The following is a 14,391-nucleotide window of genomic DNA, read 5'->3' as shown; positions in this document are numbered from 1 at the left end:
TGAACTGGTCCTAACTGGTAGCAACCCACCACTGCTTCCTTTCTTCTTTCTTTCCCTTCCTTTCCTTTCCTTCCTTTCCCTTCCCTTCCCCTTTCCTTTCCATTCTCCTTTCTTTTCTTTCCATTCTTTTTTCTTTCCTTTCCTTCCCCTTCCTTCCCCTTCCCTTTCCCCTTCCTTTCTCCTTCCTTTCCTTTCCTTTCCTTCCCTCCTCCCTCCCTCCCTTGTTCTTCCTCCCTCCCTCCCTTGCCCTTCCCTCCTTCCCTCCCTTGTTCTTCCCTTCCACTCACCTTCCCTCCCTCCCCTCGCTCATTCCCTCCCTCCTTTGGTTGGAAGGGATCGGTCTCCTGGTCCAATCCTCTGACCCTGGATTATTTCAGACAAATGGCTGTCCACTCTCTTCCTGAAATCCTACAGTGTTGGAGCATCCACAACTTCTGAAGGAGGCTCTTCCACTGGTTAATTGCTTTCATTATCAGGAAATTTCTCCTTGATTCCAGGATGGATAAATTTAAAGAGGAAGACTCTCTGTTAAGCGCTGAATGATAGGCAGTGCCTCCTACTACACTGATAGTCCCTATGTATTTTGTAGTCTTCAGGGGTGCGTGTAAGGCTTTTGGGGGGGAGGGGTGTTTGAGTGCTGGGGGAGGGTTTCCGCTGCTTTGGTTTTTGTAAAGGGCTCATGGCCTCGAGACAAGACTCCCTCTGCAGTGGCATCCATTGCCCAAAGCTGCAGCTAAATAGGTTTGTCACGCTTGGTTGCGCTGGGCTGCCCTGCCCCGTCCCCTGCAACCCGGTTTCCTCCGAGTGAGACCCTCTCGGGGGCCCAGAGAAGGAGCTTAACAAAAAGCACCTGTTTCAGAGGTTGCTTCAGCAGCTGTTGGCAGCATTTGGTGACTTCCCGACTCGGCTGGGTCGTGAGAACGCTTCCACCACCTTGAGAATTGCCACTGTTGTTGATTCTAGATAGTCATGCTCACCTGGGCTTCGCTTTGCATCATTTTAGGGCAGGAATTATGGCCTTTTCATGACTTGTGGACTTCAATTCCCAGAACAAGCAATCCTGTCTTGAGTTATGACCATAATGGAGCCTGCCATACTGGAGACAAAAACATACGATGGACGGTTGCAGGAACAGGGCACGGCTAGTCTAGTGAAGAGAAGGACCAGGGGAGACGTAATAGCAGTCTTCTAATATTTGAGGTGCTGCCACAGAGAGGAGGGGGTCAAGTTATTCTCCAAAGCACCTGAAGGCCAGAGAAGGAATAATGGATGGAAACTGAACAAGGAGAGATTCAACCTGGAAATAAGGAGGAACCATCTGACAGTGAGAACAATCCACCCATGGAATAGAAGTTGCCTTCGGAAGTTGTGGAGGCTTTCAAGAAGAGATTGGACTGCCATCTGTCAGAAATGGTGTAGGGTCTCCTGCTTGCTCGGGGAGGGGTTGGACTAGATGACCTACAAGGTCCCTTCCAACTCTGTTAATCTGTTAAATCCTGCCCATCAGCGACATAACTCAGGACAGTTGTAAATTTGGCCAGTCACGTGACTGACTCGATTGTACAATTTTTCTTTTATTTGCAGTTGTCATTAAGTGGCCACTTCACTGCTCAGCCAAACTGCATGGTTGTAGCTGCGATTTTAGCTTTTCTGACATCCCCACCCCACTGCTGTAGAGCCCCTCTTGCAGCCTCTCATGCAGAATCTCTTCCTGAAAACCCCTTGGAGGTTTGGGATGTTCTTCAATTCAAGAATTTCGAGGGGGGTGGGATGGGGTGAGGGGGGGCATTTCTGAGTCAATGGTTCTGCTTTTTCAGGCACGGCTGAGAAATCTCCCTCTGCCCTCCAGGCTGCAATATTCAATTTATTTTCTGAGCCATCGCTTTGCCTCCCATCTGTTTGTGATGGAGGCAGATGTGGCGGGATGCCAGCCTGAGTGCACAGCCGTGTTGCACCAGCGCTGTGAATCAGGTGCCCTGGGTGACCTTTGACACTCCCTGCTCTTAAAAGCTTCCCCTGAAAAGGCTTACTGGGGGGTTTAAATAGCCCAATCGAAAGTTTTTGCTCAAACCAATTTCCCTGCCTTGCAAGGACCAGAAAGTAGAGCCTGTAGCCACATGGCATTCGGTCACCACTTGACTTCAGCAGTGCACGCATGGCCCTTAATTTTCTCCAAAAGTGCCTTTGCCCAATAGAGGGCAGAGTCTTATATTTTCTACCTAATTTATACTCTTGGCATTATACTCCCAGTTTCATTTGACAGAAGCTTTGGAGGTTAATGTAATTGGCTGCTCTGGACCCTTGGCTCAGATTTCTTGCTGGATCTCAAGGTTGAATTTGCGTTTATTGGCTCTCATTCAAAACATCTGTGCAGGAGTGACACTGTCATTGCTCTAGGCCAGGGGTGTCCAAACTTGGGAACTTTTAAGACTTATGGACTTCAATGCTGACTGGGGAATTCTGGGAGTTGAAGTCCACAAGTCTTAAAAGTTCCCAAGTTTGGACACCCCTGCTCTAGGCCTTCTCACCTTTGCCATAATATCCTGGGGCTTAATTAGCGGTGCTGATGGGAACTGTTTTATCCCCACGCATCACTTGGGAGGAACCTGCTTAAAGACAAAGAAACATAGAACCAAAGGAAAAGAGATTCAAGTATGTCAGAGTTTGTTGCGGCAATTGCATCCAGAAAGCAAACACGGGGAACTGATTCAGCAGGATTCATTAACTTCTCTATATGTAATATAACACATGAAATAAGTATACAATACCCAAACAGGTTTTCCCAATGTGGTAGCAAATATAAGCAAACACAAGAAGAGGAGAGAACAGTTTCAATTTCAGTTCAGAGCAGCAGACTAGTTTTAAGCTCAGCACAGACTCAGAGCTCCAGAGCTAAGCCACGCCCAGGTTCCAAACTGTTTCAGCTCCCATTGGCTGCCCTTGTTACTAAGCCCTATTCCAGTTCATGAATACTACACTGACAAAGTAGCCAGTAGGTCTGATTTAAAATGTTCAGGGTCTATCATTAAGCCCAAGAGAAGCCCAAGATCTGAACTGGTCTAAAGACCAGAGGTTTAGTTTTCTGAGCTTTCCGACTTGTGCTGGTGCCTATCCTCAGGGAACTTCTCTCTACCAGAATGTGAGCTTTCGGCTATTCTATGCCTAGAATCTATGTGGTACCTGGTTGTGTGTGGCTTTTTTGTTATTGACAGCCGGCTGTTAACTCGTTGGCTGTTGTTTCCTTGGGCTGCCAAGTCCTCGGTTCCTAAGTACTTGACAGGCTGGTGGAAAATCAGCACTCCTGTTGACTCACAAGGAGCCCATTTCCCTGGCTGTTTTTGTGTCTGCTCTTCCAACAATCTTAAGTAGCTGTGAAATTGAATGTATGTTCACTGCAATGTGAGGTTACTGATGAGTTTGGGTGTCCTCGTCTGACCGCTCCCTTGTGTTCCTGCAATTTTGTAACATATTGCATTGAATAACCCAAAGCATAAAGGTAAAAGTTTCCCTCGCACATACGTGCTAATCGTTCCCGACTCTAGGGGGCGGTGCTCATCTCCGTTTCAAAGCCGAACAGCCAGCACTGTCCGAAGATGCCTCCGTGGTCATGTGGCCGGCATGACTAAATGCTGAAGGCACACGGAATGGTGTTACCTTCCCACCAAAGGTGGTTCCTATTTTTTTACTTGCATTTTCGCATGCTTTCGAACTGCTAGGTTTGCAGAAAGCCCAAAGCATAGAATAGCCCAAAGCACACATTTTGCTAGAGAGAAGTTCCCTGAAACTGGGTTCCAGCATGAGTCCGAAAGTTCAGGGCAGGACACTGGCTTTATTAAGAGCCGTGGTGGCCCAGTGGTTAGAGTGCAGTACTGCAGGCTACTTTTGCTGCCTGCCGGCTGCCTGCAATTTGACAGTTCAAATCTCACCAGGCTCAAGTTTGACTCAGACCTCCATTCTTCCGAGGTGGGTAAAATGAGGACCAGATTGTTGGAGTCAAGAGGCTGACTCTGTAAACCGCTTAGAGAGGGCTGTAAAGTGGTATGTAAGTCTAAGTGCTATTGCTATTCTCCCAAAAGTGTTTTTCAAATGGGGGGGAGGGGGGAGGATTTGCTATGTCCACTCTGAATCCACAGACATGCATTTCTGTGCAGCAAGACAGGAAGGACTTCTCAGCATTCCCATGGCCACAGGGGATTGTGGGAAAGCATCTGTATAGAGGAGGATGGCTGGAATGGTACATTAGAATAACAGAATAACAGAATTGGAAGGGAACTCCAAGATCATTTAGTCCAACCCGCTGCTCAGGCTGGAAATCCTATGCCATTCTGGACAAATTGCTGTCCAATCTCCAGTGATGGAGCACCCACAACTTCTGAAGGCAAAACTGTTCTACTGGTTAATTGTTCTCACTGTTAGGAGATTTCTCCTTTGTTCTAAGTTGCTTCTCCCCTAGTTTAGTTTCCATCCATTACTTCTTGTCCTGCCTTCCAGGACTTTGGAAAATTTGACCCCTTCTTCTTTGTGGCAGCCCCTCAAATACTGGAACGCTGCTATCATGTCACCCCCTATTCCTTCTTTCCACTAGAGTAGCCATAACAAATGCTGCTTGCTTTCAGCTTCTCGCTTGCTGCATCCCCAGCTGAGTAATTACATAGTTTGGAAATGACAATCTTAAAATTAGTTTGAGTCATGCCCAGATTACGGGAGATTAAAATGCTCCGTGGAAAGGAGGAGGAAGGAACCGATGGGCCTCGGTCCCCTCCCTTCCCCGGATGTCTATGTGTTCCAAGCAGGCTGTTGGGTTTTCTGGGAAGAAAGAGGTTTTTCAATCTCATCCCTTTTTCTCTCCAGCATTCCGGATGCTATGGGGGTGATTACTGAAAACTAGAACTGCCCAGAAGCAAAATTGTAATAAATGGGGAGAATTAGTTCTCCGGAAGCTGCTATTTGCTGGATGTGAAACTTCAGATTTAAAAGAGGACGTCTGTCCCAAAGGCAGGGAAGAAACCTTTGATCCTCCAGGTCTCTGCATGAATTATTCTGGAGGCAGAACCCCTCCTTCTGGCCCACAGACCTGCCTTTTAAAGTGGCGTAAAATCAAGATGATCCATAGTTCACATCTTCTGCTTTGAGCTTTCATTACACCTGTGCTGGACAGGAGGAAAAAAATCCTTTCGGGGTGGGAGAGGAGATTGGGGGTGTGGATTGTTTATTTTATTTTTGCTTGCTTGCTTGCTTATTTTAGTTTGTCAAACATGCAAAAGATAATAGGTATAAGTATAAACATGGACATGAACACAGGAAATGGGTATGAATAAGTGGGGACAATAGTCAGGGACGTTAGGCATGCTGGTGCACTTATGCATGCCCCCTTTACGGACATCTTAGGAATGGGGTGAGGTGCACAGTAGACAGTTTTAAGGTTAAAGTTTGAGGATGTAACAAGGGAGTCAGGGAGAGCATTCCAGGCGTTGACCACTCTGTTGCTGAAGTCGTATTTTCTGCAATCAAGTTTGGAGCAGTTTACCTTGTGTTTGTATCTATTGTTTGCCCGTGTATTATTGTGGTTGAAGCTGAAGTTGTTGACAGGTAGGACGTTGTAGCAGACAATTTGGTGTATTGTGCTTAGGTCAGACCGTAGGCAGCGTAGTTCTAGGTTGTCCAGGCCCAACTTTTCAACCCTGGTGGCATAAGGGATTCATTCAGGTTTCTCTGCATGGCCTTTTGGTTGTGCTTTGTTGGAACAGAATCAGTGAATGTTGCCGCACCGGATTTGATAGTGTCCGTTTTACTTTACGTGCTCGCATCTCACACCCATTGCTCCTTCTTGATAATGAGGACTTCTTGTCTTCTCTCCAGCAAAACAAGGCTCGCCGCCATCTTTCACAATAAGCATTTTCAAAACATTGCATGTCAAGCTTGGTTGTCAGCTCGCAGTCAGATAAATCCGCAGCTAAGCCTTCAATTATGTGCAACTTCACAGCTTTTATTCAGGAGGAGTTTGGTAGCACCTTTCCTGACAAATCTCACTTCATCAAGAGCATGGAGAGGCTCCACTGTTGTGGGATGGAGGGGTTGACACATGGGACAGGCTTCCTTTCACAGATGGGTGGGTGTAGAGAGATAATTCATAAAGGTACCTTCTTGCTTAACAATTGCAATGTGTTGAAAAACCTTGCTGTGGTGGCATAGTGGTTAGAAGGCAGTACTGCAGGCTAATTCTGCCGACTGCCAGCAATTCGATCCTGACCAGATCAAGGTTGACTCACTCAGCCTTCCATCCTTCCGAGGTGGGTAAAATGAGGATCCAAAATTGTTGGGGGCAAATAGGCTGAATTTGTAAACTGCTTAGAGAAGGCTGTAAAGCACTGTGGAGTGGTATATAAGTCTAAGGACTATTGCTATTTACCTCTCTATCATATCCCTCTTTTTGGCCAGGCCCCGGTAGGCCCGTACCGAGGCGTACCACCTGCAACCCACCACTGGACTAGTTGCAGAAGTAGTTAAGTTAAAAAAAACCCAGGTGCAATATAGAGAAAATGGGCTGTTGTTTTAAGCAGAATTTTGGTGTCGATGGCTCTAGATCAGAGGTGTCAAACTTAAGGCGCAGGGCCCGGATCCGGCCTGCGGGGTGCTTAGATCTGGCACGTGGGGCCACCCTGGAAACAGCAAAGGACCAGCCCGCGATGCCTCATGGTGCCTTGGCCAGCAAAAATGGAGCTTGGGAGGATTGCGGGTGGCCCTCTTGAGCTCTGTTTTTGCTGCCAGATGATTGCAGGAAGCTGTCACAGCCGAAAATGGAACTCGGGAGCCTGTTTTTGCTGGTAGAGAGCTGTTCTGATCGAGGCTTCCCGAGAGCATGAAGGAAACTCCTTGTCCCGTCAGAAACCCCTTTTATTAATTGACTGTGAATTCTTCTCCTTCACATCCAACAAAGTCTTTCGAGGGAGGATTTACAGTCACCGACCTTATCTGGCTTCGAGAGCTGCCAGGCTGATATCTACAAAACTTGGCAAGGAGCCTGGGAGAGTCACAAACCAATTAAGCAAACTAATGGTCTCCTGCAAACTCCACTCCCCTTTCGCTCCTCTTTTATTTCCTCTGGGAGGGGCCATTCACCACCCACCTTACTCCCAAGTCGACCCCTGTTCTTTAGCTGTTCCCTTGGTCTGCAAACTCTGAGCATGCGCAGACTGGGAACAGGCTCCAGCTGTTCTTCTGCCCTACTGATATCCGACTCTGAAGGCAGCTGATAACTGTCAGATGGTCCTGGCCCCCTCGCTGCCTCTGACGCAGAGCCCTCTTCAGAGCCTTCCCCAGACTCCAGGACTGGCCCAGGTTCCTCCCCAAACTCCTCACTATCTGAATCTGCTGCCAGCTCTGCTGGCCGCTGGTGGGCCACAACAACGCTCAGGCCACCACACGGACCCCCGACCCGAGTGATGTTGAGCTGGCCACACCCACCCTGGCCCCCCAAAGTCAAACACAATCCTGATGCGGCTCTCAGTGAAATCGAGTTTGATCCCCCTGCTCTAGATAGTTGCAGTGTCCTGGTGCTTGGCATTTCTTTTGTGAAAAGGAATGGCAGAGGTCTTCCAATCACAGATCTTGGCTTCTGCCAGCAAGAGAAGTTTGTAGAGGCCACATGTAGTCAAAATGCAGGTCTCTTTAAAAGTGTGTGTGTGGGGGGGAATAAATGCTGGTACTTTTGGTACTTTAACTCCAGACTGTGCCAGGCTGTCATTTGGAGATGGGAAACTGTCCATGGAAGAATGCAAAACAATCAGCGGTATTGATGCCAAAGAAAAAGTGCAAGGGCTTGTCTATTCTGATATGCCTTGGCAGATACCCAAACTCCCTGTTTGTTGTTGTTTGTTTCTGAAAAAAAATAAAGGAGAACTCCGGCCATGGAATTGGATCTTGAAGCTGTGTTACCTGTGTTGAGCATCTCCGGGAATATGGGTTACTGATTTTATGGAATACCCGGAAGGTCATTTATTGCTCCATTCTCTCTTCCATGTGTTAAACATTTGGAGAGATAGTCCTGCCACAAAAGGAGCTGTTGCAAGTTCCAGTTTCCACCAAAGAGAAGCACGTTCCTGTTCGTTTCAGAAAAACAAGAGTTAGAAGGGAGCTTGGAGGTTTTCTAGACCAGGGGTGTCAAACGCAATTTCATTGAGGGCCTCATTAGGGTTGTGTTTGACCTTGGGGCGGGGACAGAATGGATGTGGACAGGGGTGGGTGTGGCCGGGAGGATGACCAGGGCGTCACTCATCAAGACTTTGTTTTTGGCTGCAATGGCCTCCTGCAGCTCTCTGCCAGTGAAAATAGAGCTTGAGGAGGCCAGTTGCATCCCGCCTGGGCTCCATTTTCGCTGGCAAAGGACTGCAGGAGGCCATTGCAGCTGAAAACAGAGCCTGGGCGGGCCACATACAGCCTTCCTGAGCTCTGCTTATGTTGGCAGAGGACTGCAGGAGGCCATTGCAGCCGAAAACGGAGCCTGGGCGGGCTGCGCATGGCCCTTCCAAGCTCCGTTTTTGCTGTCAGAGGCACCATGGGCCGGTCCTTCACTGTTTCCAGGGTGGGCCAGATCTAAGCACCCTTGGCAGCCGGATCCAGCCCCCGGCCCTTGAATCTGACACCCCTGTTCTAGACTAACCCCCTGCCCAAGGTAGAAACCCTTAGATCTTGCCCAATCTTTGCTTGAAGACTTCCAGTGATGGAACCTGCATGAGGCCAGATACAAGATGTGGTGGCTGATTGTTCCACTGCTTAATAGCTGCAATAGTCAGGAAAGTCCTGCTTCTCTCAGTTTGAATCTCTCTTTGCGAAGTTTCCACCCATTTGTTCTTATTGTACCTTTGAGCACTAGGAAAAATCAAGCCACCTCTCTTCCTGTGATGCCCCTTCAACTATTTGGAAGACTGCTATTGTCTCTCACCTTATCTGCCTTTTCCTTAAGCTAAATACACTCCGTTTTTAAAATGGTTTTTTATAAGTTTAGCAACCAAACCCCTCATGGGCTTCATTAGGCAAGAAAAATCAAAAGTACACATGTAGACTGGGTGAAACCAGGCTTAATAGCAGTGACTGTGAGAGGGATCTTGGAGTCTTAGTGGACAACCAGCTAAATAGGAGCCAACAGTGTGCAGTGGCAGGCAAAAAAGCCAACACAATCCTAAATTGTATTAACAGAGGGATTCAATTGATCAAATGAGGTACTAATACCACTCTATAAAGCCTTAGTAAGACCACATCTAGAGTACTGCATCCAGTTTTGGTCACCACACTATAAAAAAAGACATTGAAACTCTAGAAGGAGTGCAGAGAAGAGCAACAGGATGATCAGGGGACTGAGACTAAAACATACAATGAACAGTTGCAGGAACTGGGCATGGCTAGTCTAGTGAAGAGAAAGACCAGAGGAGACATGAGAGCATCTTTGAATATTTGACGGCTGACAAAGAGGGGTGGGGGTCAAGCTATTTTCCAAAGCACCCGAAGGCCAGACAAGGAATAATGGATGGAAACTGAACAAGGAGAGATTCAACCTGGAAATAGGGAGGAACCTTCTGACGGTGAGAACAATCAACCCATGGAACAGAAGTTGCCTTCATACGTTGTGGGAGCTTCATCACTGGAGGCTTTCAAGAAAAGACTGGACTGCCATCTGTCAGAAATGGTGTAAGGTCTCCTGCTTGGGTGAGAGGTTGGACTAGATGATCTACTGTCAGCACTCCTTCATTGGATAATCAGGAAAGAAGACCACAAGACTCCATTGATAGAAATCAAGTGTACTAATTATAAATGAACAGAAGCGTAGCAAAGCAAAGACTGATTATTTAGGCGCGAAAGCAAATGATATATAGAATAACCCATTCCCCACCCCTTGGCATCCCAGTCACAGTCCAATCATAATTCTCCCAAGTGTCAGGTGCAAGATAACTTCGAAAGGCATCACCAAGATGGAATGTCGGTGCCGTTGGCCTTGGCGGGAAACCTCCTCCGCATGCGCAGTAAGACAGGCAGCAAAAACTCCAGAATCTTCCTCCAGCACAATTAGTAGTCCCCTCCCAAATACCATGCCCCCCCCCCTCCCAGTTTCAATGGCAGCCGAAGCAGCAGCAAAGCAGAGGCTGACATCCGGCCCTCCTCCGGAAAAAGGCAGTCAGATCTGGAAAACGACAAAACACAAACGAACAGACGAACAACAAAAAACAGAAAAAGAAAAATAGGGGGGTGGGGAGAGAAAGTCAGGAAGGAGAGACAACTAGGGCTTGTCAGGATAAGCAGAATAGAAGTGGCGGAGCAGTTGTGGGGCCCGGAGATGGGACTTGTCCACCCACTCGGCATGAGACTGGGGGAAATGCTTCCAAGCCACCAGGTACTGAATCTGATTCCGTCGTTTTCGAGAGTCCAAAATTTCTCAAACTTCAAAATGCTGTTCACCATCAATCAATAGGGGGGCAGGTGGCGGATCCACTGGCAGACGTAAAGATGAAAAACGAACAGGTTTAATGAGATTAACGTGGAAAACAGGATATACACGGTTGAGGTGCCTGGGTAGCTGTAAGCGAACCGAAACAGGATTGATGACTTTGATTATGGGAAACAGACTTTTTGCTGAGGAGCTGGTTCTGAAGTATCCGGAGATGGACAAGCCTTTCATCGTTCAAGCTGATGCCAGCGACGTGGCGGTGGGGGCCGTATTGCTTATTAGTAGTCCCCTCCCAAATACCATGCCCCCCCTCCCCGTTTCAATGGCAGCCGAAGCAGTAGCAAAGCAGAGGCTGACACCTACAAGGTCCCTTCCAACTCTGTTAATCTATATCTATTGCTCTCCTGCATTATTTCATCTCCTCAGCACCCTGTTTGTATTGTGGCCACCAGAACTGGACACAGAGTTCCAAGTATGGCCTTACCACAGCAATCTACTGTGTGACTATCATGTTCCATGTTCTCAGCATGAAGTCTCTATTGATAGAGCCCAAGATCGTTCTGGCTCTTTGAGTAGCTGCTGCACACATGGTGGCTTGTGCTTAAACTGTGGCTTTGAGGAGACTTAGATTCTTCTCACTAGTACTAACCAAGGACCACTTATCAAAAAGAAAACAACAGAATAACATAGTTGGATGGGACCTTTGTGGTCTTCTAGTCCAACCCTCTGCTCAGGCAGAAGATCTGATAACATTGGGGACAAATAGCTGTTCCAGTCTCTTCTTAAAAGCTTCCCGTGTTGGAGCAACCATAACTTCTCAATTGGCTTGATAAGTTTTCATCTATTGCTTCTTGTCCTGTGCTCATGTGCTTTGGAGAACAGGTTGATCCCTTCTTTTGTGTGATAACCCCTCAAAATCTGGATGACTGCAGTTATGTCACCCCTAGTCTTCTCTTCATTAGACTAGACATACTCTCCTTGATTAGCTTTTGCAGACTCTTTCCCATATAAAGAAATGGCTTCCAATTGTCTTTATAGCAATTCTAAGTATAATTATAAATTTACTCTGGTTACAGCATTGCTCTCTTTTTGCTATAATCTATTCTGTCTAATCAAAACCATAAATCATAAGTTCATTTTTCCTGTTTCATTCCAAAAGTCTATTCAGATTTCCAGTCAGCAATAAACATAGATATTATCTTTTTTCTGATTAAAAAAAATCAATTTGGCCATCTCAGGAAGTTCCATTATCTTCACTAGCCATTCCTCTGCTGTTAGTAATGCTAAACTTCCCCAATATTGTGCATATATAATAGTCTCACTGCAGTTATCATCCATAAAAACCTAGTTCCATGACAACTTTCGCCTGTCCTCTGAGATGTTAGTAATCCCCACCGGCTTTGTGTGCAAATTTGATGAAGGGCCATTCTCTTCTCTCATATATATACTCCATTGTGAGTCATTTACTTCCCTCCTATACGGAGCACTGATAAAAAAAGCTGAATGAACTCTGAGGTTGCTGAAGTGGGCAGTGGGGTCATATCCCCTTCATCCTGTGATTTGGAAGAGGAAAAACAGATGGGCTGGTTGGTTGGTTTCAGAAAATGTATGTCCATGTTAAATAAATAACTCTGCGCCACTAACAAACACTGCATAGACAAAACTACATGATCAAACCTGTATAAAATCATATCACCACCACTCCACTCTTGTTGTGGCCTGTCAGCCACCAGTCCCTCCAGCAGCCGAATCAGAGGAGGAAGAGGAGGTGTGGGAGTCAGGGTCAGCATCAAGGCAACCTGAGAGCTCCGAGGGGGAAGAGGGAATGGAGCTGGCAGAGAGAGACAGAGACGGAGGTAGAGGCTGGGCCGTCTGTAGGCCCTCAGATGGAGAGTCAACAGCCCGCCAGGTCTGGAGGTGGCTGATGAGGAAGAGGAGGAACAGCTGGGTCCAGTGCCTGACATGCGGATGTGCAGAAGGCAGAGGAGAGGAGGGCAATGGAAATCCGTGGGCCGGTCCTTGGGACAGAAGAGCCACCACTGCTAGCAAAGCCCCACCCTAGCTCTGGGGATAAAAGGCAGGGAGCGAAGCTTGGTCAGGACAACTCCAATCCAAGCAAGACTTTGAATTCTTAGCTGCTTTGTTAAAACCATACTTTGTGACATGGGATGGGGCCTTGCGGAGAGCAGAGGAGCTCCCAAGAAGGGGTTGGTTTTATCCTGTGAAGCCCTCCACCCTCAATTTCTAGGCTAACCTCCTCTTGATAGCATCTATGAGCTCAGAGATAGACTGCCTTTGTATAGTGAGGTTCAGCACCCATGCATTTTTATTGTTACCTCCTCTTGCAATGAATGTGAGTTTGCCATATGCTCAAAAGCTGCCTAGTATGAAAAAATTTTTTTAGAATTCTTTCTTGGCTCAGTGTGATTGGACACACAAGGAATTTGTCTCTGGCGCATAAGCTCTCGGTGTGCATATACATGCAACAAAGTGATGGGTCATAGGTCATAAATCATAGCTACAATCGTGAATCTTATGACTAATCATTTGACAACAAGTGATAAATCATAAGATACCAATAGGATATGATAGTAGGGAAGATGAAAAGATGAGAAGGATAATAGCAATGCAGCCTACTACATGGATAACAGCCTACTACTAATGGTTGCTGCAACTGCTGGGCCAAGAGGCACACAGCTTTTCTTAAGCTGAAGGCTGCAGCCGGCTAGGTGCGGGACTCTTATCCCCAATGAGAAAAACCTGAATTCGGAATGGATTCAGTAAGTATTTAAACTTGAGTTGCAATTACATTAATGACTCTTAGTAGGATTGCTCCTGTGTTTACTCTTCCTCCATTGCAAATTGCAGTTAACCACTGCAAATTGTTGAGGGGGGGGGACACACAGGTTTCCCCCCTCCCCCAGCTTGAATCAGTGTGGGCTAAAAAGCAAAATCGTGTGTGTTTGTGTCCTTAACGTTAATTAGGGTGTGTATGTGTGTTTGTGTGTGCACGGACACATATTTCTGCAAGAGCTTGAACAAAACGAAAATCAAGGCTTGATTTTTGTAGCAGGGATCCGGTTGCCTAAAAGAGAGGATCCTTCTCTGTGGTTTTCTGGAGCTGTGTGCAGTGTGTTAGGGCAGGGGTCCCCAAACCTGACAACTTTAAGACTTGTGGACTTCAATTCCCAGAATTCTTCAGCCAGCTGGCTGGAGAATTCTGGGAGTTGAAGCCCACAAGTCTTAAAGTTCCAAGTTTGAAAACTTCCGATCTAAAGTGGAGAGATTGCAGAGGAAGGGATTACAAGAGAATAAATTATGCTGGCTGGAGAATTCTAGGGAATCGAAGCTCGTCCCTCTTAAAGTTTGAAAAACACTGAATTAAAGGAAAAGGCAGTTGAGACATAAAATGTTTGCCCAAAATGGAAAGTGAGCTTGGAGCTGCGTTCCTGGAGAATCTCCTTCCACTTTCATCTCACACAGACTGTTGAAACTTGGGCTGAATTCCCCCCCACTATCAGCCGTTATTGTCTCCCTGCTCTGCTCCTACGCACTTATCCTCCTCCCCATCCCCCCTTTATGGAGGTTCAAAATGACAAACCAGGCCCTCCCACGCCCACCCCCAGCCTTCTGCTGTTCCCTCTCTTCCAGGAGGTTAACTCCGTAGGCGGGCAGGCCTGGTTTGTCATTTTGAACCTCCATAAGGGGGGATGGGGAGGAGGATAAGTGCGTAGGAGCAGGGAGCAGGGAGACAATAACGGCTGATAGTGGGGGGGAATTCAGCCCAAGTTTCAACAGTCTGTGTGAGATGAAAGTGGAAGGAGATTCTCCAGGAACGCAGCTCCAAGCTCACTTTCCATTTTGGGCAAACATTTTATGTCTCAACTGCCCTTTTCCTTTAATTCAGTGTTTTTCAAACTTTAAGAGGGACGAGCTTCGATTCCCTAGAATTC

This window comes from Thamnophis sirtalis, unplaced genomic scaffold (assembly GCF_051295495.1).
Source record: "Thamnophis sirtalis isolate CommonGarterSnake01/CBP01778 unplaced genomic scaffold, rThaSir2_p1.2 scaffold_14, whole genome shotgun sequence".
In the NCBI taxonomy this organism is placed as follows: Eukaryota; Metazoa; Chordata; class Lepidosauria; order Squamata; family Natricidae; genus Thamnophis; species Thamnophis sirtalis.
This window is presented reverse-complemented; position numbering follows the sequence as displayed.